Genomic DNA, 17,595 nt, shown 5'->3' with positions numbered 1-17,595 from the left:
CACATTTTCCCGTCAACCCCTTTCCACCATCCCCACAGCCAATACAAAGTATTTTTCCTGCTCCCCAACCCTCCCACCGCCCTGATAATTTCACTCCTCCCCCCTCCCCACCAGTGTCTCGCCTCGGAACTCCAGAGGTGCAGGAGTTCCGGCCAGTGGCCGTAATATTGGCGTGGGACGGCCGCCAGGACTAGGTGAGTTCATTTGCATTCATCAATCTTTATTAACATATTGAAATGAAGGCCATGCTGCTGGCTGCACCGAGGTCTCACTGCCGCTGGTAAAATGCAGTGGGGCCTTCTCTGCGTCAGGGGTCATGGCAGGCCTCTCACGGAAGAATTTTCCGGGTCGCCCTGCCACGATCCCGACACCAGAGGGCGAGTACAATTCAGCCCTTAATTACTGAAGTATCTTCCAGGACGTTACTGATGGTCAGTCAGTGATATGTAACAACAGGAACATGAAATGTATAGTGTATTATTCTGCTGCTAGGATGCAGCTGTGGTTTAATTGCCCGCTTGTTTCAACCACAAAGTCTAATTGCTCTGAATCCTGAAATCAATTAGCAGTTAACTCCTATTCATGAGGGAATTTTGCAGATCGGCGAGTGCTTGTAAATTTCCAGTTCCAGGTTGAAAGAAATCAGCACAAAATGATTAGCTTTCTTTTTCTCTTTTTTCCAGTTTTGACACTTTGTAGTGTGACAGATGCATACCAGATGCAAGAGTGCTATAATACCAGCAGAGAGAAGTTTAATTTAACAAGGTATTGAAGAGAAACTAATGGTAATTAATTTAACCTATGAAGTATGGGCCAGACCCAGAAGCCACGTAAAATAAGTCTTTGGTTGTATAATATTCAACACATTTGCACCCATTTAAAATCAATTTAACTAAGGAAATCCAAGATATAAGTAAATATGGTGCAATTAGAAATAACCAATGCTAATAGTCCTCCCTCACTCCTGACCTACCTAGGATACTTGAAAATGGAAGTATTTGACTTCTGAGATGTCACAACCAGGGATCAAGAGAATTAATTACAGCATGCAAAGGAGTGCACCTTACTCGGAACAATCATTGGAAACATGAGAGTAGTTCACAGCAATGGCAGTGGTGATGGGGAGAGGGGATTTATTAATGGATCAGGCTGAGCAGCCAATCACATTGAAGAATTCTCACAAAAAAGCAAACAAGGAAATAAAAAGCAGTTCTGAAGAAGGGTCACTGACCTGAAACGTTAACTCTGCTTCTCTCTCCATAGATGCTACCAGACCTGCTGACTGTTTCCAGCATTTCTTGTTATTATTATAGTAAAAAGTAATGATTGTTCTTCATCTTTTAATCATTTTTCAGAGAGTGAAACAAAGATTGGGACATACATATGGGATTAAGGTAGAAGCTAAAATATCACAAACAAACTTTAAAAATTGATTTTAAAAATCTATGAAATTTTTATTATAATGGAGAAATTTGACATTCTGCAAATATAAAATTAGTTTTTCAGGGCCAGAGAGTTTGTTCATCAGTAATTATGACTTAGTATACCGTTAAAACCCGGTTACACTTCATTCAATAAGGCATAACCTTTTAATGGTTTTTATAGCGAGGCTAACAGCTTAAAAAGTGGAAGTTCACATCAAATAAAGTGATTTCTAAGATTTCCACCTACGAGGACTTCAACAGTGAATCCTGTGGAGGAGCAGAGAATCACTGACAGTAACTTCTGTATTTCCACATTTAATTGCACACGTGCGGACATTAGAAGTTGCTGTCAGTTTAACAAATTAATGATGGTGAATGCTGACAGTTTTGCTGCCATTACAACCACAAAATCTGGGCCCACATCTCTCTACGAGGTGATTAACCCATGTATTTCCATATTCAGCTCTTTACTTCCCTCTGGTGGATTAGGCATTATTCACATATGCTCTGAGCCAACTAGCAAGGCATTCGATCAGTTAGGACCATTGAGCCTTCTATTAAATATTTCAGGCTTACATGACTATCAGTGAGAAAAGATTCTATTTTAGAATAACAGAATTGATTGATAAACTCATTGGAAGAAGGAAACTTTAGAGAAACAGTAAGGCACACAACAGCTTTTCTGCTGTCCTGCTCAATTTAAGCATTGCCCAGTTAATATTAAAAGGTGACTTTGTTGTTTCGATTGCTGTTGCTACAAACTACATAGAACTACCTAAAGTATACAGCACAGAAACAGGTTATTTGGCCCAACTGGCCCATACCAGTGTTTATGCTCCACATGAGCCTCCTCTACCATCTTTATTTAATCTTATCAGCATAATACTCTGCTGCAGTGCTAGAAGGGTAATGTCGTTATACCATTTCCACTGGCAATTGCTCCAATCTGGCCTTTACCATCATCACCTTCTGTAGCATTACCATATTTTTCACTGTGCAAGGTAATTTGTCTATTCATTATGATATTTTATGAAACTTATTGGAGTATTAGATGAGAAAACAAAAGGAAATTACTAACCTCTTAATAGTGTATATAACCTGCTATCTTTAAAATAAATTTGTTTGTAAGCATGCAAGATCTTCACTTGTTGTCTAGTCAAGCGTTCCATCCTTCTTCATTTTCTTTCCATGTGGCACACACTACTTTCCGTCTGAGAGCTGGGCTGGTGTCATATTTTGGGGGTACAGTAATGTAGTGATTATGGTTGGGGCCTTACTCAAATTTTACAAATTTCATGGTCACAGCATATTAAGAATTGTGAATTTCACAATTTTGTGTATTTAAGTCATAAATTTCACAGTGTCGCAACAAACCATGAAAAGTATCTATTTAAAACCAAAAAAATAGACAAGGGAGGTTCCTGATTTCAAATGGCATTTATTGTATACTCAAAAACTATTGTAAAACGCTGACTATAAACAGGTCACATTCTTTACTTACTGAAGTCAGTGGTTGAATGTGAGCATGGTGCAACCTGCAACTGGCTCTTTCTTCATTCCCTGTCTCTGCGCTGTGAACACCTGTCCATGTTTAGACACAACTCTCTCCTCATCCAGAGTTTGTTGGAATTGTCAGACAGCGCCATGCGAGCATTGCAAGGTGGGGGATTCTGCATTTCACAGAGTTCCAAAACTGCAGTACAGGCAAAGTACAATCCGTTGCTTTTGTATTGTTTTTATAAGTAGGCATCTCCAGCCTACAGTTCTTGTCAATGCCAGGAATCGCATCAAACAAGCTTAAATCCATCATTAGCAGGTGCATTTGTGCAGGGTCAAAGATATGCACATCTTTTAGAAACACTGCAGAAGGTTGTTGAAACCTCTGAGCTGCTTTTTCTTTACAATTTGACTTTTCGCCATAGCAGTAATATTATTTGAGCTCTTTGCCATGTAAGAAAACCTCTGTTGAGCAGGCATTTAATTCAGCATCATCAGAGTGTTGTTCATTTGACTGTGCTTCAGCCAGAAGAATACATCCATTAGTTTATTGTAAGCTGTGTGGATTGTAAAGTGGTTACCTCTATCAGCCATGTAGCATCCTTGGCAAGAAACTGAAACTCCTCATTAAGCTGAGCATTGTTTAGAATGGTTACAATGTCTGTTAAAACCTATGTTTTCTGTGTCAATGTGAGCTCTTCTGAGGTGAAGTCTGAGTAGTATTTCAGGTGAGCTGCATGACACTGTACTGCACGAAACCAAAAATTACACTGTGTAATTACTGGCTCTGGAAAAGGGCAATGTTTTGTTCCCCAATTGCATCCACATTTGCAATGTGTTGTCTGTAGTAAAGCTTGTGGCTAGGGCTGTGTTTGAAGATTTTTTCATTCTTTCATGGGATGTGGGCATCACTAGCAAGGCTAGTATTTCTTGCCCATCCCTAATTGCCCGTGCGAAGGTGGTAGTGAGCTGCCTTCTTGAACTGCTGCAGTCCTTGTGATGTAGGTACACCCACAATGCTGTTAGGAATAGAGTTCCAGGGTTTCGATTCCACAACAGTGAAGGAACAGCAATATAGTTCCAAGTCAGGATGGTGTGTGCTTGGAGGGGAACTTGCAGGTGGTGGCATTCCCAAGCATCTGCTGCCCTTGTCCTTCTAGGTGGTAGAGGGGTCATGGGTATGCAAAGTACTGAGTAGCTGTGGTAAGTCTTGTATACACACTGCTGCCATTATGTGTTGGTGGTGGAGGGAGTAAATGTTTAAGTTGGTAGATGGGGTGCCAATTAAGTGGGCTGCTTTGTCTTGGATGGTGTCGAGCTTCTTGAGTGTTGTTGGAACTGCACCCATCCAGGCTAGTGGAGAATATTCCATCACACTCCTGACTTGTGCCTTGAATGTGGTGGACAGGCTTTGGGAAGTCAGGACGTAAGTTACTCTCCTCAGAATTCCCAGCCTCTGACCTGCTCTTGTAGCTAGTGTATTTTTATGGCTGGTCCAGTTCAGTTTCTAGTCAATGGTAAACCCCAGGATGTTGAAAGTAGGGGTATTCAGTGATGGTAATGTCATTGAATGTCAAGGGGACATAGTTAGATTTTCTCTTGTTTGAGATGGTCATTGCCTGGCATTTGTGTGCTGCGGACATTACTTGCCACTTATCAGCCCAGACTGAATGTTGTCCGGGTCTTGCTGCATCTGGACATGGAGTGCTTCAGTATCTGAGAAGTTGCGAATGGTGTTCAACATTTTACAATCATCAGCGAACATCCCACTTCTGACCTTATGATGGAAGGAAGGTCCTCGATGCAGCAGCTGAAGATGGTTGGGCCTAGGACACTACCCTGAGGAACCCCTGCAGTGATGTCCTGGAGCTGAGATGATTGACCTCCAACAACCACAACCATCTTCCTTTATGCTAAATATGACATCAACCAGTGGAGAGTTATCCCCCTGATTCCCATTTACTTCAAATTTCCTAGGGCTCCTTGATGCCACACTGGATCAAATGGTGCCTTGATGTCAAGGGCAGTCACTCCCACCTCCCCTTTTGAGTTCAGCTCTTTTGTCTATGTTTGGACCAAGGCTGTAATGCGTTCAGGAGCCGAGTGGCCCTGGAGGAACCCAACCTGAGCATCAGTGAGCAGATTATTGTTGTGCCAGTGTCGCTTGATAGCACCATTGACGACACCTTACATCACTTTTTAAAAATTCTGACAAGGCCAGCATTTGTTGCCCATTCCGAATTGCCCTTGAACTAAGTGGCTTGCTAGTCCGTTTCAGAAGGCAGTTAAGAGTCAACCACTTTGCTGTGGATCTGGAGTCACATGTAGGCCACACTCACAGGACAGAAGATTTCTTCTCCTAAAGGACATAGTGAACCAGATGGGTTTTTACAATTACTGATAGTTTCATGGCACCATTACTGAGACTAACTTACAATTGCAGATTTCTATTATTTAATTGAAATTTATTAATTAATCAAATTTAAATTCTACCAGCTGCCATGGTGGGATTTGAACCTGTGGATATTAACCAGGGACTGTGGATTATTAGTCCAGTGACATTAACATTAGACCACCATCTCCCTATATGTTCTTCAGGATTTGGCCAGCTCTGTCAGTAGTGTTGCTACCAAGCCACTTTTGGTGATGGACATTGAAGTCCCCCACCCAGAGTACATTCTGCACCCTTGCCACCCTCAGTGCTTCCTCCAAGTTGTGTTCAACATGGAGGACTACTGATTCATCAGCTAAGAGAGGGCGGTAGGTGGTAATCAGCAGGTTTCCTTGCCCATGTTTGACCTGATGCCATAAGACTTTATGGGATCTAAAGTCAATGTTGAGGACTCCCAGGGCAACTCCCTTCAGACTGTATACCACTGTGCTACTGCCTCTGGTGGGTCTGTCCTGCCGGGTGGACAGGACACACCCAAGGATGGCAATGGAAGTGTCTGGGACATTGGCTGTAAGATATGATTCTGTGAGTCTGATGATGTCAAGCTGTTGCTTGACTAGTCTGTGGGACAGATCTCCCAATTTTGGCACAAGCCCCCAGATATTAGTAAGGAGAACTTTCCAGTGTTGACAGGGCTGGGTGTGCTATTGTCATTTCCGGTGCCTAAGTCAATTGCAGGTTGTCCGTCCGGTTTTATTCGTCAACTTTTCTATAGCGGTTCAATACAACTGAGTAACTTGCAGGGCCATTTGAGAAGGTAATTAAGAGTCAACCACATCTTTTTAATGTAGCTGACCAGTTTGTCAACTTTACCAAACTCACTTTTCCACAGCTCACTGACAAGAGAAATTATCTGTTCATTACATGTTATATGGACAGCATTAGGCATTACACTTTGGAGCACAAATTTGAAAGACTTTGTCATGTAAGTTGCATTGTCACTAATGAAACAGAGCCACAGTGTTACCTGCTCTCCTGTATGCGTCGGAAACATGGACACTGTACCGCAGACATCCCAAAGCTCTGGAGAGATATCACCAACAGTGCATCCGCAAGATCAAATTCAGTGGCAGGACAGGCACTCCAACATCAGTGTCCTCTCTCAGGCCAACACCCCCAGTATCGAGACACTGGTCATGGCTATTAAAGTTACGTTGGGCAGGCCACATCATCCGCATGCCTGACACAAAACTCCCAAAACAAGCGTTCTACTCCGAGCTCTGTCACGGCAAGAGGTTACCAGGAGGGCAGAGGAAAGACTACAAGGATGTCTTTAAAGCCTCCCTGAAAAAATGTAACATCGCCACTGATTCATAGGAATCTCTTGCCTGAAACTGTCCAAAGTGGAGAAGAAGCATCCATGATGGTGCCAGCCTGTTCAAACAACGTCAACATGCCCAGGCAGCAACCAAGTGCAAACAGCAGAAGGAGTGTTCGGAAATTCGAGCATCCTATCCACTCACCTCATCAAACATCACCTGCCCCACCTGTGGCAGAGTGTGTGGATCAGAATTGGACTAAGAACCCACAACCCTAGAGTGGAAAAAAGTCATCCGCACTCCTGAGGGACTGCCTAAGACGAAGAAGAGGAACAAAAGGAAACACTTTTGTTGAAATCTGCACCGTATTTTGAAATGCTTTTGATTATCACTTGTAAACTGTAGTTTCAAGTAGACGCAGTCTGCGAGTACTGTTGTTAGTTTTCCTGACTGTACACCTACAGCCTTACCAGACATAAAATTAAACAAAACATGCAGCACATAGTTGTCTTGCTCATCGATGGACTCGTCACAAATAATTGCAAAAGACTCACATGTGTTAATTTGAGACTTCATCTCACAATGTGTAAAACAAAAATGTTGGTAGGTAGTCCTGTCATAGTTTATTTGCACTTGACAAGCAACCACTATTTTGCACATTACGTTGAATGAATACCCGCAGCTTTGGATGGTCAAGTTTTTCCAATGATATGTTGGTGCTTACAAATGTCCCATTGTATACCAACTAACAATATTCTGAGCTCTTAACTTCTTAAAAAGAGATGAAATCATTGCTTTGTTTTTTTGCGTGTTCGTTTTCCAGCAGTGTGGTGTCGGATGCTCTATTTCTGCTGCGATGGCCTTCGGACTGTAAGTGGCGCTGAACCGTTGCCCACCGGGTGTGATCCAATGAAACATTGCAGCTTGTACAAAACAGTTTTCCACCATCAGCATGCAGAATTTGGCTTCCAAATTCTCTCACTCAATGTGCTGCAGTAATGGTTGTGGCCATTTTTGATTTGCTCATTCTGGCATTCTCATTTGTCTGCTAATACTTGAGGCTGATTTTTACAAAACTGTACCAAAAGCCCTCCCTCATCTACCAATCAGCAAGTTGAGCCTTGTGTCAATCACTAAAACGCGCTAAGTTCACAAAATGCTCAACAATTAGCGAGGTGAAATAAAAACAGAAAGTGCTGGAAATACTCAGCAGGTCTGGCAGCATCTGTGGAGAGAGAAGCAGAGTTAATGTTTCAGGTCACTGACCTTTCATCAGAACTTGCAAAGATTAGAAATGTAATAGGTTTTAAGCAAATAAAGCGGGGGTGGGGGAAAAGAGAATAAAAGTAGGACAGAGGGTCGGAGAGATAAACTGACAAGGAGGTCATGGGGAAAAGGCAAAGAAAGTGTGCTAATGGTGTGGTGAAAGACAAACATTAGTGCAGATGGAGTGTTAATGACAGAATAATGAGCAGCCCTAGCCAAAAGCAAAAACATGAAAAAAAGTAGGCAGGCACATGGTAAAAAACAAAAAAAAGGTGGAATAAAATAAAATAAAATAAAAATAAAAAAGGGCCAGTCATGCTCTGAACTTATTGAACTCAATGTTCAATCCAGTATGCTGTAGTGTGCCTAATCGGAAAATGAGGTGCTGTTCCTCGATGTTCACTGGAACACTGCAGCAGGTTCAGGACAGAGATGTGAGCATGAGAGCTGGGGGGTGTGTTGAAATGGCAAGCGACTGGAAGCTCGAGGTCATGTTTTCAGACTAAGCAGAGGTATTTCACAAAGCAGTCACCCAATCTACATTTGGTCTCCCCAATATAGAGGAGACCGCATTGTGAGCAGCGACTACAGTATACTAAATTGAAAGAAGTACAAATAAATTGCTGCTTCACCTGAAAGGAGTGTTTGTGGCCTTGGATAGTGAGAAGAGAGGAGGTAAAAGCGTAGGCGTTAGACCTCCTGCTATTGTATGGGAATGTGCCGTGGGAAGTGGACGAGGTGTGGCGGGTAATGGACAAATGGACCAGGGTGTCGCAGAGAGAATGATCCCTTCGGAATGCTGACAGTGGAGGGGAGAGGAAGATGCCTTTGGTGGTGGCATCACGCTGGACGCGGCGGAAATGACAGAGGATGATCCTTTGGATGTGGAGGCTGTTGCGGTGAAAAGTGAGGACAACGGGCACCCCGTCACGTATCTGGGAGTGAGGGGAAAGGGTGAGGGCAGAAGTACGGGGAATGGGTTGGACACGGTTGAGGGCCCTGTCAACCACGGTAGGGGGGGTTCCTCGGTTGAGGAAAAAGGAAGACATATCAGAAGCGCTGTTGTGGAAGGTAGCATCATCAGAGCAGATACGTCGGAGATGGAGAAATTGGGAGAATGGAATGGAGCCCTTACAAGAATCTGGGTGTGAGGAAGTGTATTCGAGGTAGCTGTGGGAGTTGGTGGGCTTATAATGAATATTAATGGACAGTCTATCCCCAGAGATGGAGACAGAGAAGTCGAGGAAGGGAAGGGAAGGGAAGTGGTTGGAGATGGACCATGTAAAGGTGAGAGAAGGATAGAAACTGGAAGTAAAGTTGATGAAGTTTTCAAGTTCGGGCTGGGAGCAGGAAATGGCATCGATACATTCATCAATGGACCAGAAAATGAGTTGGGGGAGGGGGCCCGAGTAGGACTGGAAAAAGGAATGTTCGGCATACCCCACAAAAAGACAGGCATAACTAGGAGCCAGTAAAAACACTTTTTACTTGAAGGAAGTGAGTGGAGTTGAAGGAGAAGTTGTTCAATGTGAGAACAAGTTCAACCAGGAGAATGAGGGTGGTGGTGGATGGGGACTGGTTGGGCCTCTGTTCAAGAAGAAGCGGAGAGCCATCAGACCATCCTGGTGGGGGATGGAGGTGTAGAGAGATTGGACATCCATAGTGAAGAGGAGATGGTTGGGGCCAGGAAACTGGAAATTGTCAAAATGACATAGAGCATCAGAAGAGTCACGGATGTAGGTGGGAAGAGACTGGACCAGGGGAGAAAAGATAGAGTCAAGACAGGAAGAAATAAGTTCAGTGGGGCAGGAACAGGCTGAAATGATGGGTCTCCCAGGACAGTCCTGTTTGTGGATTTTAGGGAAGAGGTAGAAGTGGGCTGTCCGGGTTTGCAGGACTATGAGGTTGGAAGCTGTCGAGGGAAGATCTCAGGAGGAGATGAGGTCAGTGACAGTCCTGGAGACTGTAGCTTGATGTTAGGTGGTGAGGTCATGGTCCAGGGGGAGGTAGGAAGAAGTGTCTGAGAGTTGGCACTCAGCCTCTGCAAGGTAGATGTCGGTGCACCAGACAACAACACCACTCTTGTTGAAGAATAGCAAAAGGTTTGATCACAATGTCGGGGTTAGACCTGAGAGAATGGAGTGCAGCATGTTCAGAGGGAGACAGGTTAGAGCAAGTGAGGGAAGCAGAGAAATTGAGACGGCCGATGTATTGCCGACAGTTCTCAATGAAAAGATCAAGAGTGGGTGCGAGGCCAGAGGGAGGGGTCCAGGTGGAAGGAGAATGCTGGAGGCAGGTGAATGGGTCTGCTGGTCGGGGGGAGGACTCCTGGTCAAAGAAGTGAGCCCGGAGGCGAAGGCGATGGAAGAAGAGCTCAACGTCATGCTGAGCATGAAATTCATTAAGGAAATTCATTATCCCGTCATTAACACTCCTTCAACACCAATGCTTTGTCTTTCATCACACCATTAGTGCACTCACTTTGCCATTGCCTCATGACCTCCTTGTCACTTAATCTCTCCGGTCCTCTGTCTTATCACACACCTTCCCTTTTGTTCTCTTTTCCCCCACCCCTACTTTATTCGCTTAAAACCTATTACATTTCTAACCTTTGCCAGTTCTGATGAAAGGACACTGACCTGAAACAATAACTCTGCTTCTGTCTCCACAGATGCCGCCAGACCTGTTGAGTATTTCCAGCACTTTCTGTTTTTATTTCAGATTTCCAGCATCTGCAGTATTTTGCTTTTAATTAGCGAGGTGCAACTTGTGTCAATGAATAAAATGTACGATGTTCGCAAAATGTCTGATTTCACGGAGGACCCAAGATTTCATGGTCCGTAATGCATTTTTTCAGGGCTGGTTATGGTACTAGACTAGCAACCAACAGGTTAGGAGTTCAAATTCCACCATATTATGTTGTTGAAAATGAATACAATGTCCCAGGAATTGGTTGACACTGCACCCACTTTACAGGCATAAAGCAGGTGCCGAAGGTTCCAATGTAGTGTGTAGTGCGTACATGTACTTTCCTTGCTGGAAATGGTAAAGGCAGAAAAAGAAAAAATAACCTATCAGTTGTCAATTCCTGTTACAATTGTGCGTTTAAATTACCCTATTCAAGTGTCTGCTGACTCTGTGATCTGGTCATTTATTAAAATGTTCACTTCTCCAAATGACCATAAGCTAACATGCAGGATCAAACTGATTGTTATAGTAGAAGTGAAGATGAATGTCTGAAATCAGCTGCTGTTCCAACCGTGAAAATAATTACTCTGAAAAATGGAACATTAAGCATCACTGCAACCAAAATATTTCAATCATGTGTCACTATAACTGTCAGTAACAACCAGAGAAGGTATTTTCTCTAAATGTTACATCAGTGTGCTCCACAAAAGAAATATAATATGCTGTTACAACAGAGGTCAACAGGAAAAGGTAAGTCCCTCCTACACATATACACAAAGGCCCAAAGTCAACCCCACCATATTATATCATAGCCAAAGACAGGGGCCAGATCAGGTACTAGATACAAATAACAGTCCTGGATAACGCCTCTGCCATCTGTACTGGAGTTCACACTGCTTGTATTACACCAAATGTATCTGTTCACTGTGACATTGCTGTGGTAAAATTAAACATGTTCCTTTCCCATCTGGCCCTCAAACCACTGTGGTCTTGATTGGGGGATCACATTTCCTAGCACTGCTTCAATCACTTCAATTATGCCACCCCATAGTAACTTAAACAGTGAAAGACATTCTTTGTGCAAAATGCACCAAAGCAACTTGCTTCCTCCGATAGCAACTCCTTGACAGCAACTTCCAAACTTGCGACCTCTACCACCTAGAAGAACAAGGGCAGCAGCCACATGGGAACACCACCACTTGCAATAAAAAGAAGAAATGCTGGAAATACTCAGCAGGTTTGGCAGCATCTGTGGAGAGAGTAGCAGTGTTAACGTTTCAGGTCAGTAACTCTTCATCAGAACTTGCAAGTTCCCCTTCAAAGAACAAAGAACAGTACAGCACAGGAACAGGCCATTCGGCCCTCCAAGCCTGCATCGATCTTGATGCCTGCCTAAACTAAAATCTTCTGCACTTCTGGGGACCGTATCCCTCTATTCCCATCCTATTCATGTATTTGTCAAGATGCCTCTTAAACGTCATTATCGTACCTGCTTCCCCAGCAGCAAATTCCAGGCACTCACTACCCTCTGTGTAAAGAACTTGCCTTGCACATCCCCTCTAAACTTTTCCCCTCGCACCTTAAACCTATGTCCCCTAGTAACTGACTCTTCCACCCTGGGAAAAAGCTTCTGACTATCCACTCTGTCCATGCCGCTCATAACTTTGTAAACCTCTATCATGTCACCCCTCCACCTCCATCGTTCCAGAGAAAACAATCCGAGTTTATCCAACCTCCCTCCAGACCAGGCAACATCCTGGTAAACGTCTTCTGTAACCTCTCCAAATCCTCCACGTCCTTCTGGTAGTGTGGCGACCAGAATTGCATGCAATATTCTAAGTGTGGCCTAACTAAAGTTCTGTACAGCTGCAGCATGACTTGCCACTTTTTATACTCTATGCCCCGACCGATGAAGGCAAGCATGCCGTATGCCTTCTTGACTACCTTATCCACCTGCGTTGCCACTTTCAGTGACCTGTGGACTTGTACGCCCAGATCTCTCTGCCTGTCAATACTCCTAAGGGTTCTGCCATTTACTGTATACTTCCCACCTGCAATAGATCTTCCAAAATGCATTACCTCACATTTGTCCGGATTAAACTCTACCTGCCATTTCACCGCCCAAGTCTCCAACCGATCTATATCCTGCTGTATCCTCTGACAATCCTCATCACTATCCGCAACTCCACCAACCTTTGTGTCGTCCGCAAACTTACTAATCAGACCAGCTACATTTTCTTCCAAATCATTAATATATACACAGTCACACACCATCATGACTTGGAACTATATCGCCGTTTCTTCACTGTCACTGGATCAAAAACCTGGAACTCCTTTCCTAACAGCACTGTGGGTGCACCTATAACACACAGACTGCGGTGATTCAAGAAGGTGGCTCACCACCACCTTTTCAAGGGCAATTTGGGATGGGTAACAAATGCTGGCCTTGCCAGTGACGCTCACATCCCAGGAATGAATTTTAAAAATGTCCAACTACTGTATCCCTTGCCTTAGTCCTTCTAACTGGTATAGCTTGTGCTGGCTGATCCATCTCTTGCTTATTAACTGTGTTGCCATGCTGAACATCATTATTGTAGATTAATCAACAGTAGCTTTTTACTACCTATTATGTCTCTTCCGATCATAGAATCATAGAATAGTACAGCACAGAATGAGACCATGCAGCTCATCGAGTCTGCACCAGCTCTTTTGAAGAATAATCCAATTAGTCCCACACCCCGACTCCAGCATTCTCAAACCCAACTTACTGTTCAGCTCAGCATAGAAACTGTTGTTTGCCTGCTCTTCCAGAAGTGACAAGCTGCATTGAGTTGCCCATTTGGCATCTGTAACTTGCCAGCAGCATTTTATTGAGGCCCAAACCTAAATTGGGTTCCAGCCTCACACTGGCACAAATGGTTAGGCGGGTAGAGCAGCTGTTCCACCAGCTTCACACCCATTTCAGGTAGAAATCAAATTTCACAGCCATATTCTTCTAAGAAAGACATCGAGAATCATGCGTAGATTTCCTTTTAGATATATGATCCTGGGTCAATTGCACCCTGGTCAAAATACACCTTATAAAAATGCATGAAATATTTTCCCTATTAATGCTTACAAAGTAGAAGTAACTTGTAATGTGTAGTGCTTTTCTTGTGCTCAGAGATCCAAATCACTTCACAGAGAAAGGGCTGGATTTTATGGGCCCCCATGAAATGGGGTCGGAGGCAGGGACGGCCCATAGAATCAGGATGGGAGACGGGGGTGGAGGGCCTGTCACCTCCCTATCTCCAACCAATTTTGTCAGGGCAAGATAGGCCAACGATGGCCTTCCAGTCCAGAGGCCAATTGAAGCCCTTAAGTGGCCTATTAATGGCCACTTAAGGGCCTCCTACTCCCGCCATTGGGATTTAACCAGCAGCAGGGTGGGGTGCCTCCACCACACGGGGAGGTCTTCTCTAAATATGAGGCGCCCTCCCTGTGGCAAAAACACCACCTCCCTGGACTTCTGTTCCCCCTGCACTTCACAACTACCCTCCCACCACCTGCCTCACCAGAGCCTGTAAGATTACAAAATCCAAGCCAAAGAATTATTTTTGAATTGTAGTAACTGTTGTAATGTAGGCAAATAAGGTAATCAATTTGTGCACAGCAAGGACCTACAAATAGCAGTGAGATAAATGGTCAGTTAATCTGTTTAATATTGGTGTTGTTTGAGTGATGAATGTTGGCCAGGAATTCCCTACTCTTCTTTAAATAGTGCCAAGAGTTCTTTCACATCCACCTGAACAAGTAGAAATGACCTTGGTTTAATATCTCATCTGAAGCACAGTATTTCTGACAATGCAGAACTTCCTCAGTACTGCACCAAAATGTCAGACTAGATGCATGTTCAAATCCTTCAGTGGGCTATCTTTTTAACTTGGGAGATGATGGGCCTAAAAATGCAATTCTGCACGGTAACTGAGGTTGCTGGCTTTATATGGCTGTTAAATTTTATTTCAAGCAAGGTATATCAATCCCACCATTTAAATTTAGTGCTTGTTATTCCTAGCATATAAAATTCTATTGAAGCAAAGATTTGCGCATTCATAAAAAAGGTGAAGGAAAGGCTGATTTATTTCATCACAGACATATGGTGCAGAACTATTCCTATAATATGTATCTCTCTGTGGTTACACCTGGGTCAGATTTAAAGAAGTGACAGCAGCTTCCATTGCATACCCCTACAGCTGCTTTTCAACAAAGATAGTGTAATACCTTACCTCATTTCTACATTAGCATTCTGCTCCAAACATTTAAACTACTAATACAGGAATGCTGTGCTTGGCTTTATCATGAAAATTTTCCAGCAGGGATCAATTTGGTTGATATCTTGAAGGTCATTAGAGACGGCAAGCCTAACCAAAGGCACTGTTTTGTGAAGACCCTGAAGTTTTGGGTGAAACTATCCAAAAACAAATCAGACTGCAACACTGTGGCTTTTGTTACAAACATCTGTTCATTCTTTAATTACTGTAAACACCATTGAACAATTTTCATCATTCCAGAAAGAAACAAGTTTTGCCACAACATTCTCTCATTTATGATGTCACAATGCAGAGCTTCACTTTTGTATATTTTGGAAAATTGCCTACATCCCATGTCCTTAAGCTTATAATATAGAAGGGCATTTGATGTCAATGTGATCTCTGTGACTGAAGAACTGATTGAAGCTGTTGAAAAAACACCTCAAAGCTGACGTGCCCTTCCTTTCAATCTCACTCAGCAAGACAAACACTTCGTATTGCAGGATTAGAGGTAGCCACAAGCCTGCACTTCCAAGGTTCTTAGTGCAACATAAATAATGCTCGGAAGAACTGTACCATCAAATTGACTTTATCCCCAATGTCGTAATTCTATAGCTTTTGCTTTAAGATCTTTATTTTGCTACTGGAATTGACAATGTACACATCATGTAATCAGGTTGGGGTTCAGCCTATTTGTAGGCAAACAAGTACACAATGCTGTCATCACTACTAACACAAAAACTACATGAAGGAAACAGCTCTACTTCAATCAAAACCTAATGACAATTACAATCATCAGAACAGAAATTATGACAATCTGTTACTTATAGTTGCTAAAGGAAATTTCTAAGACCAGTCTTCTCAAGTACTAAATGCCAAGAGCATAGGATGCCCAGGGTTCATCCATTCAAGTAGCTGAATATTTGGGATCTCCTTATCCCTGAGTTCCTGCAGAAAGCATTTTAGTACCATGGACAATGTTACATTGTGTCATTGAGTCCATTAACAACAGTAGGACGTTTAGGTAATAGACTTTACAAAAATAAGTTGCACTGCTTTGATATAAATTAATCACTGTTCAACATCTGGAGAATCCAGATCCAATGTAATTAACTATTGAAGGTAGCATAGCTCTCTATATGCAACTAACGTTCACTGATTGTATGATTTTAAAAAAATAAACAAAGATATTCTGCACCTTGTCTATTCCAGTGATTGCATGTGACTTGAATTTGTTTCAAATTTATTTTTGTTGTTCTGTGGTATTTCTAACCTAATTGAACTAGTTTCCCTTATGTTCTTGTCATACTATGATTTAACGCTATTAGCAACCAAAATGTGATCTGCAATAAAAATTGCACCATAATCTGGTAATGTCATGATGCTACCACATGCGCTGAAACTGCTCTGTCTACCTATAGATTCATACCTAAATGTTATAATAGTCACATGTAATCAGGTGCTCCATTTTGCTCTGAAACTGAAATAACCAAGGCAGATATGTAGGCAACATGCTATACAGATAAGGTATCTGCCTGCACTGGGCAGTGATGAATTTTGGAGAAAATTAGTTTGCCTAATTGTGTGCTGTTACCAAACCCTAACCCACATAATCAAAGCGGTATGGGGATAATTTCAATGAAGATGAAAATCAGGAGAGATGTATAATGTGCATGAGAGATGTGGCTGAATCAATATGCCCATTTAACACTATCCCACAAAATCAAAATTACCCCCTATTATTTCATGCAATTCACTTCTGTTGGCCTTGTTAATATAAGAGAAACATTAGTGATTGCCATTTCTTTGGGAGATTAGCTAGGTTTGACAAGTGCAGAAACCCATCACAGTGCTTAAAAGTCTCCAGATCAAACTACTGAGAATCCAAAGAGATACTTATAGGCTGGACTTTAAGTTTGCAATGTGCTGTGAGTGGGTGGGGGTTGTCCGGTAGCGCACGAGAAAACTGTAAGTCAATACAACGCATCCGTCAGTGGCTTTTTAACCCAGCCACAGATCTACCATATGATTTTAGGGTTTCCTGACTAATTAGCATGAACAAGTGTGATAATGACTTGCATGACATGATTTCAACTCACTATTTAAAGAGACACTCCAAACATGCAATTTATAGGATTCAGAGTTAAAAGTCAAAGAGAAGGAAGTGCCAGAATGGAATCCAGAAGGTCAAAGACACTGCCTCGGTTCCATAATACCTCCCTGGATATGCTGCTGAAGCCTGTGAGAAGAAGCCAGCTGGGGATATAAAGAAGGCGTGTTTGAAGATGGTACAAGACATCGGCGGCAGGAGTGTGGTGCTACAACCCTGGATACAATACAAGAAGAGTTCAATGATCTAAGCAGAGCAGGAAAGGTGACAGCAATGATGCATTCACCTATATCCTGATGTGGGTATCACCCCAGCTCCTCAGTTTGCCTTCTCAAGCCTAATCCAGCACATTACTTCTCACTGCTCACTGACGCTCAGTTTAGGTTCTGCCAGGGGCACTCAGCACCTGACCTCATTACAGCCTTGATGCAAACATGGACAAAAGAGCTGAACCCCAGAGATGAGATGAGAATGACTCCCCTTGTCATCAAGGCAGCATTTGACCGAGTATGGCATCAAAGAGCCCTCGCAAAACTGAAGTCAATGGGAATCAAGGTGAAAACTCTCCACTGGTTGGAGTCATACCTAGCAGAAAGGAAGATGGTTGTGG

This window comes from Heterodontus francisci, chromosome 4 (genome assembly GCF_036365525.1).
Source record: "Heterodontus francisci isolate sHetFra1 chromosome 4, sHetFra1.hap1, whole genome shotgun sequence".
Taxonomy (NCBI): domain Eukaryota; kingdom Metazoa; phylum Chordata; class Chondrichthyes; order Heterodontiformes; family Heterodontidae; genus Heterodontus; species Heterodontus francisci.
Note: the sequence above shows the minus strand (reverse complement) of the source record.